Source organism: Triticum dicoccoides, chromosome 2B (genome assembly GCF_002162155.2).
Source record: "Triticum dicoccoides isolate Atlit2015 ecotype Zavitan chromosome 2B, WEW_v2.0, whole genome shotgun sequence".
Classification (NCBI taxonomy): Eukaryota; Viridiplantae; Streptophyta; class Magnoliopsida; order Poales; family Poaceae; genus Triticum; species Triticum dicoccoides.
Window position 1 is genome coordinate 244,220,384 of NC_041383.1, and position 12,921 is coordinate 244,233,304.

Genomic DNA, 12,921 nt, shown 5'->3' on the forward strand with positions numbered 1-12,921 from the left:
TAATTGGACTCTTCCTGAGCCAATTCCTGAAGTAATTCCTAAACCGATTGAGCCAACTCCTGAGCCTATTCCTAAACCCACTCCGAAGAAGAGAGGTGTTTTATTTCTCAGTCCTGAAGATATGCAAGAGGCAAAGAAATCAATGAAAGAAAAAGGTATTAAAGCTGAAGATGTTAAGAATTTACCTCCTATTGAAGAAATACATGGTTTTAATATACCGCCTGAAGAACCACATTGTCTTGATAACCTGACACACGTAGTAAAGGTAAATTCTCTATATATATATCATAAAGTTGAAATTCCCTCTACTAAATTTCATAGCCCATGCTTAGATGAATTTGATGACTTTATGGCTAGACAAGAAAGTTTTAATGCTTATGTTGGTAGAGAGTTAAAGAATAATGCTTTCGAGATAGGACGTGTAAGCGATAATCTGGCTAGAGTTAAAGATGAACTTCACCTCATTAGCAAATATGCTTCTATGGTTGCTACTCAAGCTGAGCAAGTACTTAAAGCTCAAAATGATTTGCTTGAAGAATTAAATAACAAAAAATGACTTTGTTGTTAGAGTGGCTACTAGAACTGGTAGAATGACTCAGGAACCTTTGTATCCTGAAGGCCACCCTAAGAGAATCGAGCAAGATTCTCAGAGAAATAATTTAGAGGCACCTAGTTCTTCCAAAAAGAAGAAGAAGAAAAACGATAGGACTCTGCATGCTTCTAGTGAACCTACTGTAGGCACACCTGAGAATCCCAATGATATTTCTATTTCTGATGCTGAAACACAATCAGGTGATGAACATGAACCTAGTGATAATGTTAATGATAATGTTCATGTTGATGCTCAACCTAGCAAAAACAATGATGTAGAGATTGAACTTGTTGTTGATCTTGATAACCCACAATCAAAGAATCAACGTTATGATAAGAGAGATTTTGTTGCTAAGAAGCGTGGTAAAGAAAGAGAACCATGGGTTCAGAAACCCATGCCCTTTCCTCCTAAACCATCCAAGTCAAAGGATGATGAGGATTTTGAGCGCTTTGCTGAAATGATTAGACCTATTTTCTTATGTATGCGCTTAACTGATATGCTGAAAGTAAATCCTTATGCTAAGTATATGAAGGATATCATCACAAATAAAAGAAAGATACCAGAAGCTGAAATTTCCACCATGCTTGCTAATTACACTTTTAAGGGTGGAATACCAAAGAAACTTGGAGATCCGGGGGTACCAACTATACCATGCTCCATTAAAAGAAATTATGTTAGAACTGCTTTATGTGATCTTGGAGCCGGTGTTAGTGTTATGCCTCTCTCTTTATATCGTGGACTTGAATTGAATAAGTTGATACCTACTGAAATATCTTTGCAAATGGTTGATAAATCAACTGCTATACATGTCGGTATTTGTGTGGATGTGCCTGTTGTGGTTGCAAATGTCACTATCTTAACGGACTTTGTTATTCTTGATATTCCCGAGGACGATAGTATGCCTATTATCCTTGGTAGACCTTTTCTTAATACTGCAAGGGCTGTTATTGATTGCAACAAAGGCAATGTCACTTTTCATGTTAATGGTAGTGAGCATACGGTACACTTTCCGAGGAAACAATCTCAAGTTCACAGCATCAATTCTATTGAAAAAGTTCCAACTATCATTTTTGGAGGTTTTGAATTTCCTCTCCCTACTGTCAAGAAAAAGTATGATATTCTTATTGGTGGGATTTTCATATCCCCATTGAGGTAACTTAGTGTTATTCGAAATTTCTCCGGTTCCGTGTTATTCGGAATAAGTTTGTTAACAAGACTTGATCAACCTTGTTAGTGGATTCATTTTGATGATCACGAGATGGATGAAACTAGAAGGCACCACCTTCTGTACCTACTTTTTACTTTCTGTTATTTAGAATAAACTAGCAAAAAGGCCCGTGCGTTGCAACGGGGTAAAAAAATCATTTCATATCTCTAGCCGGGTCAGTTGGACAAACCGTGCGTGGCCGGTTGGCAGGTTATGAGATCGAACCCTTCTATCGGCTATTTATTTTTTGCCAGCTCTCCGGACCCGGGCCACAGTGTGCCGTCAGGTGGCTTCCTCCGTTGGGCCAAAATGGGTCGCAAGTAACGAAACCAAATAGCGTACGTGAAATTAATTGAAGTAGGACCAAACGAAGCGGGACCAAACCAAGAATATCACCTCCCTTTAATAGTAGGTATAGATAAAGCAAAAATAATATTATCCGTCTGTTTTCTGAATTATTCGTGCAATAGAAAATAGTCCGAAAATAAAAGTGCTCCAAATGCCCTGCAAATTTAGTATGATTTTTTCTGGAATATTTGAGGATTTTAGGCACTGAAATCACTGCAGGAGGGGCAAGCACCAGGCCACGAGAGTGGAGGGCGCCCCCCCCCCCATAGGGCGCGCCCCCTGTCTCGTGGGCCCCTGGTGGCCCCCCTCCACTTATGCCAGCAGCCAAATACTTCATCTTCTACCCAAAAAAATCCCCATCCAGCTCAAGCACGAGTTCTAGCTCGTTTTGCTGCGATTTTCGATCTCCTTGCTCAAAGCTCCATTCACAAAACTACTTTGGGAGATTGTTGCTTGGTATGTGACTCCTCCATTGGTCCAATTAGTTTTTGTTCTAGTGCTTTATTCATTGCAAATTTTTGCTGCATAGGTGACCATGTTCTTGAGCTTGCATGTTAAATTTTTGAGGTCCCAAGCAATTCCAATGCATGATATAGGCTCTAGGCACTTGTAGGAGTAGTTGCTATCAATCTTGTTTTGAAGTTACAAAAATTTTAGAAATTTTCAGAAAAAGAATTATGCTTAGAAGAATGTACCAAGGTGGTTTCTCGGCAAAGAAAGGGCCAAGGATTGCTATACGTGAGCAAGATGTTGAATTGCCGAGGGACGCAAATGTACGGGCTTGTGAGTGGCCGATGACTTTATGGTCGAAGCAGGCTTCAAGGAAGAATTTGACGCGTATGTGCGTAATGCTGAGCTGGAGGACTTCTTACAAGATAAGTGTCCTCGGTACTATCAATTGACTGACTCCTTTGTGCAGAGGTTCCAATATATCTGTGCGCGTAATTCTCCTAGTGTCATGTTTGATATTTATGATACATCTTATACCATGGATTTAGAGGATTTCACAACTGCTTGCAAACTCCCGCAGTGGGGTAATATTAATGATCCTCGTAAATCTGAATTTAGAGATTTTCTTGCTAGTATTACTATGGGAGAATCTAGGGACATAGCACAAGCTACCATAGGGAGCATTCATTTTCCTGCTATACATTATTTTGCTCTCTTTATTGGTAGATGCATTAACGGTAAGGACGAATCTTGTCACATGCGTGTCCCTGATCTGTGTGTCCTCAAGAGTGTTGTTTCAGGTTATAAAGGTTATAACTTGGGGGCAATAGGTTCACGTAGGTTGCAGAATAATAGTAGTGTAGGGGATTTATTTGGAGGAATTTATGCAACCCGTGTGGCTAATTTTCTTAATATAGCCCCACGAGAGGGGGTATGATTTTACCTCCTGTTTATTTGGATAAAGAAGCTATGTTCAATCATCATTTTCTTGAGAGGAATGAACAATTTCTCCATTATAGACAAATCTATGACAGACGCAACGTCGTCCCTGTTACTCTTCCTGCTCCCTACCTTTTTGATTATCAGGCAAAAGGAAGATATGTTGTCACCAGGGAAGAAGCAGCTGAATACGAGAGGGGAATGGAGGCAGCTCGCCAACACGCTGCAGCTCAGTACAACCCCAGTTTCACTTATGGACATCAGCCAGGCGGTCCTTGGTACTAGACCAACTTAGGCCAAAAGCCTAAGCTTGGGGGAGTACGTATTTCTCACCGACTTTACATTCATGTTCACACACTAGTCGTCGGTGCTCATACTCTTTCATTGTATTATCCATGCTAGTTTAAATTTCTTTTTTCTAGTTTTCTTCTTGTGTGTTTGATAAACCTTAAGAAAAACCAAAAAAATTAGTTAGTTTAATTTCTTTGCTTGTAGTAGAAATTAAAATGAAAACCCAAAAAGATTTCTTGTTCTTCTTCTTACTTGTTGGGAGCTTTCCCGTGTAAATAGTTTTATTTTCTTTTCTTTCCTTTGGGGGTCGAGAAGACCATATTGAAAATGCTTAGTGGCTCTCATATGCATGATTGTTTATTTAACTTGGAGCCCATATTACTTGTCTTCTCTCTTGAGTTGAATGCTTGCAGATTCCAGCTTAGTCCAATGCACGTGCACTCTTATTATTATACACATCGTTCGGTCGTGCAAGTGAAAGGCAATAATGACGATATATGATGGACTTATTGGGATGAGAAAGGCTGGTATGAACTCGACCTCTCTTGTTTTTGTAAATATGATGATTCATCGTTCCTGAGTCAGCTATTATGAAGTAAACATATTTGCAATGACATTTAGAGATTATAGTTGCTTGTTCCATGCTTGATTAGCTATGAGTTATAATGGTTTACCTTGCGTGCCAACATGCTATTAGAATGATTATGATGTGATATGATGGGATGGTATCCTCCTTTGAATGAACTGAGTGACTCGACTTGGCACATGTTCATGCATGTAGTTGAATCAAATCAACATAGCCTTCATGATATTTATGTTCATGGTGGATTATATCCTACTCATGCTTGTACTCGGTGTAAATTAATTTTAATGCATGTTTACAACTGTTGTCGCTCTCTCAGTTGGTCGCTTCCCAGTCTTTTGCTAGCCTTCACATGTACTAAGCGGGAATACTGCTTGTGCATCCAAACTCCTTAAACCCCAAAGTTGTTCCATATGAGTCCACTATACCTTCCTATATGCGGTATTTACCTGCCGTTCCAAGTAAATTTGTATGTGCCAAACTCTAAACCTTCAAATGAAATTCTGTTTTGTATGCTCGAGCAGCTCATGTTACAACTAGGGCTGCCTATATCTTCCATGCTAGGTGGGTTATTCTCAAGAGGAGTGGACTCCGCTCCTCATTCACGAGAAAGGGCCGGTAACCGGGATGCCCAGTCCCATGATCCAAAAATATCAAAGCAAATCAAAATAATTAAACAAAACTCCCCCAGGGATGTTGTATGTTGGAGGCACTCGTTGTTTCGAGCAAGCCATGGATTGATGCTTGTTGGTGGTTGGGGGAGTATAAACCTTTACCATTCTGTTTGGGAACTGCCTATAATGCATGTAGTATGAAAGATATAGCCATCTCATAGTTGTTGCGTTGACAGCGAAAGTATGCCGCTCAAAATGTTATTCAATCTCTATTTTAAAATCGAGCTCTAGCACCTCTACAAATCCCTGCTCCCCTCTATGAAGGGCCTATCTATTTACTTTTATGCTGAGTCATCGCCCTTCTTATTAAAAAGCACCCGCTGGAGAGCACACTGTCATTTGCATTCATTACTATTGGTTTATATTGGGTATGACTTGACTGGATCTCTTTTACCATGAATTACAATGTTTAGTCGGTCCTTGATCTTTAAAGGTGCTCTGCTTTATGTTTTGCGGTCTCAGAAAGGGCTAGCGAGATACCATTTTGTTATATCATGTTATGATTATTTTGAGAAAGTGTTGTCATCTGAGTTTTATTATTATGGCCTGCTAGCTGATTATGTTATTGATATGAGTAATTGTGAGACCTACGTGTTATTGTGAGTATGGTTAGTTCATAATATTTGCTGAAACTTGAATGTTGGCTTTTCATGTTACAACAACAAGAGCAACAGAGTTTGTAAAAGTTTTTCTTTATCACTTTCAGTTTATCAACTGAATTGCTTGAGGACAAGCAAAGGTTTAAGCTTGAGGGAGTTGATATGTCTCCAACGTATCTACTTTTCCAAACACTTTTGCCCTTGTTTTGGACTCTAACTTGCATGATTTGAATGAAACTAACCTGGACTGACGTTGTTTTCAGCAGAACTGCCATGATGTTGTTTTATGTGTAGAGAAGGAAAGTTCTCGGAATGTCCTGAAAATCCACGGAGGCACTTTTTGGAATTAATAAGATTTTTTGGCGAAAGAATCAAGACCAGGGGCCAGGGCATGTCCACGAGACAGGGGGCGCCCCCCCCCCCCTGTAGGGCACGCCCCCTATCTCATGGGCCCCCTGGACCTCCACCGACCTCAACTCCAACTCCATATATTCATGTTCGGGGAGAAAAAAATCAGAGACAAAGTTTCATCGCGTTTTACGACACGGAGCCGCCGCCAAGCCCTAATCTCTCTCAGGAGGGCTGATCTAGAGTCTGTTCGTGGCTCCGGAGAGGAGGATTCGTCGCCATCGTAATCATCAACCATCCTCCATCACCAATTTCATGATGCTCATCGCCGTGCGTGAGTAATTCCATCATAGGCTTGCTAGACAGTGATGGGTTGGATGAGATTTACCATGTAATCAAGTTAGTTTTGTTAGGGTTTGATCCCTAGTATCCACTATGTTCTGAGGTTGATGTTGCTATGACTTTGCTATGCTTAATGCTTGTCACTAGGGCCCAAGTGCCATGATTTCAGATCTGAACCTATTATTTTTTCATGAATATATGTGTGTTCTTGATCCTATCTTGCAAGTCTATAGTCACCTATTATGTGTTATGATCTGACAACCCCGAAGTGACAATAATCGGGATACTTCTCGGTGATGACCGTAGTTTGAGGAGTTCATGTATTCACTATGTGCTAATGCTTTGTTCCGGTTCTCTATTAAAAGGAGGCCTTAATATCCCTTAGTTTTCGCTAGGACCCCACTTCCACGGGAGGGTAGGACAAAAGATGTCATGCAAGTTCTTTTCCATAAGTATGTATGACTATTAACGGAATACATGCCTACATTACATTGATGAATTGGAGCTAGTTCTATATCACCCTATGTTATAACTATTGCATGAGGAATCGCATCTGGCATAATTATCCATCACTGATCCATTGCCTACGAGCTTTTCATATATTGTTCTTCTCTTATTTACTTTTCTGTTGCTACTGTTACAACTACTACAAAAACCTAAAAACGTTTATCTTTACTTTTGCTACTATTACCTTTATTATCATACCACTTTTGCTACTAAATACTTTGCTGCAGATACTAAGTTATCCAGGTGTGGTTGAATTGACAACTCAACTGCTAATACTCAAGAATATTCTTTGGCTCCCCTTGTGTCGAATCAATAAATTTGGGTTGAATACTTTACCCTCGAAAGCTGTTGCGATCCCCTACACTTGTGGGTTATCAGTTTGGTTATCTTGTGAAATCTGGATTCCTTTGCCAAGGCAATTGCTCCAGTATTGTCACAAAAAAATTCATTGGACCCGATGCACTAGGTATAACACCTAGATCGGATATGAACTCCTTCATCCAGACTCCTTCATTTGCTACTTCTGAAGAAGCTATATACTCCGCTTCACACGTAGATCCCGCCATGACGCTCTGCTTGGAACTGCACCAACTGATAGCTCCACCATTCAATATAAATACGTACACGGTTTGTGACTTAGAGTCATCGGTCTCATTGTCAAAGCTAGCATCGACGTAACCATTTACGATGAGCTCTTTGTCACCCTCATAAACAAGAAACATATGCTTAGTCCTTTTCAGGTATTTCGGGATGTTCTTGACCGTTGTCCAGTGATCCACTCTTGGATTACTTTGGTACCTCCATGCTAAACTTATAGCAAGGCACACATCACGTCTAGTACACAGCATTGCATACATGATAGAACCTATGGCTGAGGCATAGGGAATGAGTTTCATTTTCTCTCTATCTTCTGTAGTGGTCGGGCATTGAGTCTGACTCAACTTCACACCTTGTAACACAGGCAAGAACCCTTTCTTTGACTGATCCATTTTGAACTTCTTCAAAACTTTATCTAGGTATGTGCTTTGTGAAAGTCCAATTAAGCGTCTTGATCTATCTCTATAGATTTTGATGCCCAATATATAAGCAACTTCATCGAGGTCTTTCATTGAAAAATTCTCATTCAAGTATCCTTTTATGCTATCCAGAAATTCTATATCATTTCCAATCAACAATATGTCATCCACATATAATATTAGAAATGCTACAGAGCTCCCACTCACTTTCTTTTAAATACAGGCTTCTCCAAAAGTCTGTATAATACCATATGCTTTGATCACGCTATCAAAGTGTATATTCCAACTCCGAGAGGCTTGCACCAGTCCATAAATGGATTGCTGGAGCTTGCACACTTTGTTAGCACCTTTAGGATCGACAAAACCTTCTGGTTGCATCATATACAACTCTTCTTTAAGAAATCCATTAAGGAATGCAGTTTTTACATCCATTTGCCAAATTTCATAATCGTAAAATGCGGTAATTGCTTACATGAATCAGACAGACTTAAGCATCGCTACGGGTGAGAAGGTCTCATCGTAGTCAACTCCTTGAACTTGTCAAAAAACCTTCGCAACAAGTCAAGCTTTGTAGACACTAACATTACCGTCAGCGTCAGTCTTCTTCTTGAAGATCCATTTATTTTCTATTGCTTGCCGATCATCGAGCAAGTCAACCAAAGTCCATACTTTGTTCTCATACATGGATCCCATCTTAGACTTCATGGTCTCAACCCATTTTGCAGAATCTAGGCTCATCATCGCTTCCTCATAGTTTGTAGGTTCGTCATGGTCCAGTAACATGACTTCTAGAACAGGATTATCGTACCACTCTGGTGCGGAACATACTCTGGTTGACCTACGAGGTTCGGTAGTAACTTGATCTGAAGTTTCATGATCATCATCATTAGCTTCCTCACTAGTTGGTGTAGGCATCACTGGAACTGATTTCTGTGATGAACTATTTACCAACTCAAGAGAAGGTACAATTACCTCATCAAGTTCTACTTTCCTCCCACTCACTTCTTTCGAGAGAAACTCCTTCTCTAGAAAGGATCAATTTTTAGCAACATATATCTTGCCTTCGGCTCTGTGATAGAAGGTGTGCCCAACAGTTTCTTTTGGGTATCCTATGAAGACGCACTTCTCCAATTTGGGTTCGAGCTTATCGGGCTGAAGCTTTTTCACATAAGCATCGCAACCCCAAACTATAAGAAACGACAGCTTAGGTTTCTTGCCAAACCATAGTTCATACGGTGTCGCCTCAACGGATTTAGATGGTTCCCTATTTAACGTGAATGCAGCTGTCTCTAATGCATAACCCCAAAATGATAGTGGTAAATCGGTATGAGACATCATAGATCGCATCATATCTAATAAAGTACGGTTACGACGTTTGGACACACCATTTGGTGTTCCATGTGGCGTGAGTTGCGAAAGTATTCCACATTGTTTTAAATGAAGACCAAACTCGTAACTCAATTATTCGCCTCCGCGATCAGATCGTAGAAACTTTATTTTCTTGTTACGATGATTTTCCACTTCACTCTGAAATTCTTTGAACTTCTCAAATGTTTCAGACTTGTGTTTCATTAAGTAGATATACCCATATCTGCTCAAATCATCTGTGAAGGTCAGAAAATAACGATACCCGCCGCGAGCCTCAACACTCATCGGACCGCATACATTAGTATGTATTATTTCCAATAAGTCAGTGGCTCGCTCCATTGTTTCGGAGAACGGAGTCTTAGTCATCTTGCCCATGAGGCATGGTTCGCAAGCATCAAGTGATTCCAAAACCCATTTGCATGGAGTTTCTTCATGCGCTTTACACCAATATGACCTAAATGGTGGTGCCACAAATAAGTTGCACTATCATTATTAAATTTGCATCTTTTGGCTTCAACACTATGAATATGTGTATCACTACTATCGAGATTCAACAAAAATAGACCACTCAGCAGGGGTGCATGACCATAAAAGATATTACTCATATAAATAGAACAACCATTATTCTTTGATTTAAATGAATAACCATCTCGCATCAAACAAGATCCAGATATAATGTTCATGCTCAACGCTGGCACCAAATAACAATTATTCAAGTCTAAAACTAATCCCGAAGGTAGATGTAGAGGTAGCGTGCCGACGGCGATCACATCGACCTTGGAACCATTTCTGACGCGCATCGTCACCTCGTCCTTAGCCAATCTTTGTTTAATCCGTAGCCCCTGTTTCGAGTTGCAAATATGAGCAACAGAACCAGTATCAAATACCCAGGTGCTACTACGAGCATTAGTAAGGTACACATCAATAACATGTTTATCAAATATACCTTTCACTTTGCCATCCTTCTTATCCGCCAAATATTTGGGGCAGTTCCGCTTCCAGTGACCAGTCCCTTTGCAGTAGAAGCACTCAGTTTTAGGCTTAGGTCTAGACTTGGGCTTCTTCCCGGGAGCAGCAACTTGCTTGCTATTCTTCTTGAAGTTCCCCTTCTTTCATTTGCCCTTTTTCTTGAAACTAGTGGTCTTGTTAACCATCAACACTTGATGCTCCTTCTTGATTTCTACCTCCACGGCCTTGAGCATTGCAAAGAGCTCGGGAATCGTCTTGTTCATCCCTTGCATATTATAGTTCATCATGAAGCCTTTATAGCTTGGTGGCAGTGATTGAAGAACTCTGTAAATGACACTATCATCTGGAAGATTAACTCCCAACTGAGTCAAGTGGTTATGGTACCCAGACATTCTGGGTATGTGTTCACTGACAGAACTGTTCTCCTCCATCTTGCAGCTATATAACTTGTTGGAGACTTCATATCTCTCAACTCGGGCATTTCCTTGAAATATTAACTTCAACTCCTTGAACATCTCATATGCTCCATGACGTTCAAAATGTCTTTGAAGTCCTGATTCTAAGCCGTAAAGCATGGCACATTGAACTATTGAGTAGTCATCAAATTTAGCTTGCCAGACGTTCATAACGTTAGCAGTTGCTCCTGCAGCAGGCCTCACACCTAGCAGTGCATCAAGGACGTAATTCTTCTGTGCAGCAATGAGGATAATCCTCAAGTTACGGACCCAGTCCGTGTAGTTGCTACCATCATCTTTCAACTTAGCTTTCTCTAGGAACGCATTAAAATTCAAGGGAATGGTAGCACGGGCCATTGATCTATGACATAGATATGCAAAAACTATGAGGACTAAGTTCATGATAAATTAAAGTTCAATTAATCATATTACTTAAGAACTCCCACCTAGATAGCCATCCCTCTAGTCATCTAAATGATCATGTGATCCATATCAACTAAACCATGTCCGATCATCACGTGAGATGTAGTAGTTTTCAATGGTGAACATCTCTATGTTGATCATATCTACTATATGATTCATGTTCGACCTTTCGGTCTCAGTTTTTCGAGGCCATGTCTGTACATGCTTGGCTCGTCAAGTTTAACCCGAGTATTCTGCACGTGCAAAACTGTCTTGCACCCACTTTATGTGAACGTAGAGCTTATCACACCCAATCATCACGTGGTGTCTTGGCACGACGAACTGTCACAACGGTGCATACTCAGGGAGAACACTTATACCTTGAAATTTAGTGAGGGGTCATATTATAATGCTAGCGTCGTACTAAGCAAAATAAGATGCATAAAAGATAAACATCACATGCAATCAAAATATGTGACATGATATGGCCATCATCATCTTGTGCCTTTGATCTCCATCTCCAAAGCACCATCATGATCTTCATCGTCACCTGCTTGACACCTTGATCTCCATGTAGCATCATTGTCGTCTCGCCAACTATTGCTTCTACAACTATCGCTAATGCATAGTGATAAAGTAAAGCAATTACATGGCGACTGCATTTCATACAATAAAGCGACAACCATAAGGCTCCTGCCAGTTGCCGATAACTTCTACAAAACATGATCATGTCATACAATAACGTATATCACATCATGTCTTGACCACATCACATCACAACATGCCCTGCAAAAACAAGTTAGACGTCCTCTACTTTGTTGTTGCAAGTTTTACGTGGCTGCTACGATCTTCTAGTAAGAACCATTCTTACCTACGCATCAAAACTACAACGATTATTTGTCAAGTGTGTTGTTTTAACCTTCAACAAGGACCGGTCGTAGTCAAATCAATTCAACTAAAGTTGGAGAAACAGACACCCGCCAGCCACCTTTATGCAAAACAAGTTGCATGTCTGTCAGTGGAACCGGTCTCATGAACGCGGTCATGTAAGGTTGGTCCAGGCCGCTTCATCCAACAATATCGCCGAATCAAAATAAGACGTTGATGGTAAGCAGTATGACTATGATTGCCCACAACTCTTTTTGTTCTACTCATGCATATCATCTACGCATAGACCTGGCTCGGATGCCACTGTTGGGGAACACAGCATGCAATTTCAAAAAAATTCCTACGATCACACAAGATCTCTCTAGGAGATGCATAGCAAAGAGAGGGGGAGTGTTCCCATGTACCCTCGTAGACTGAAAGCGGACATCTTCACGATCCAATCGATCAAGTACCGGACATACGACACCTCTGAGTTCAGCACACGTTCAGCTTGATGACGTTCCTCGAACTCTTGTTCCAGTAGAGGGTTGAGGGAGAGATTCGTCAGCACGATGGCATGGTGACGGTGATGGTGATGTGATCGGCGTAGGGCTTCGCCTAAGCACTATGACGCTATGACCAAAGGAGTAAACTGTGGAGGGGAGCACTGCACATGGCTAAGAGAACAATTGATGTCCTATGGGGTGCCCCCTGCCCCCCTATATAAAGGAGGAGGGGAGGAGGCCGGCCACAAGGGGCGCACCATGGGGGGAGTCCTACCAGGACTCCAAACCTAGTAGGATTCCCCCCCCCCCTCCTTTTTCCTTCTTCCGAAGGGGATAAAGGGGAGAGGAGAGGGAGGAGGAAAGGGAAAGGGGGACGCGCCCCCTCCCCTAGTCCAATTCGGACTTCCCATGGGAGGGGGCACGGCCACCCCTTCTGGGCTGCCTCCTCTCTCCCCTAT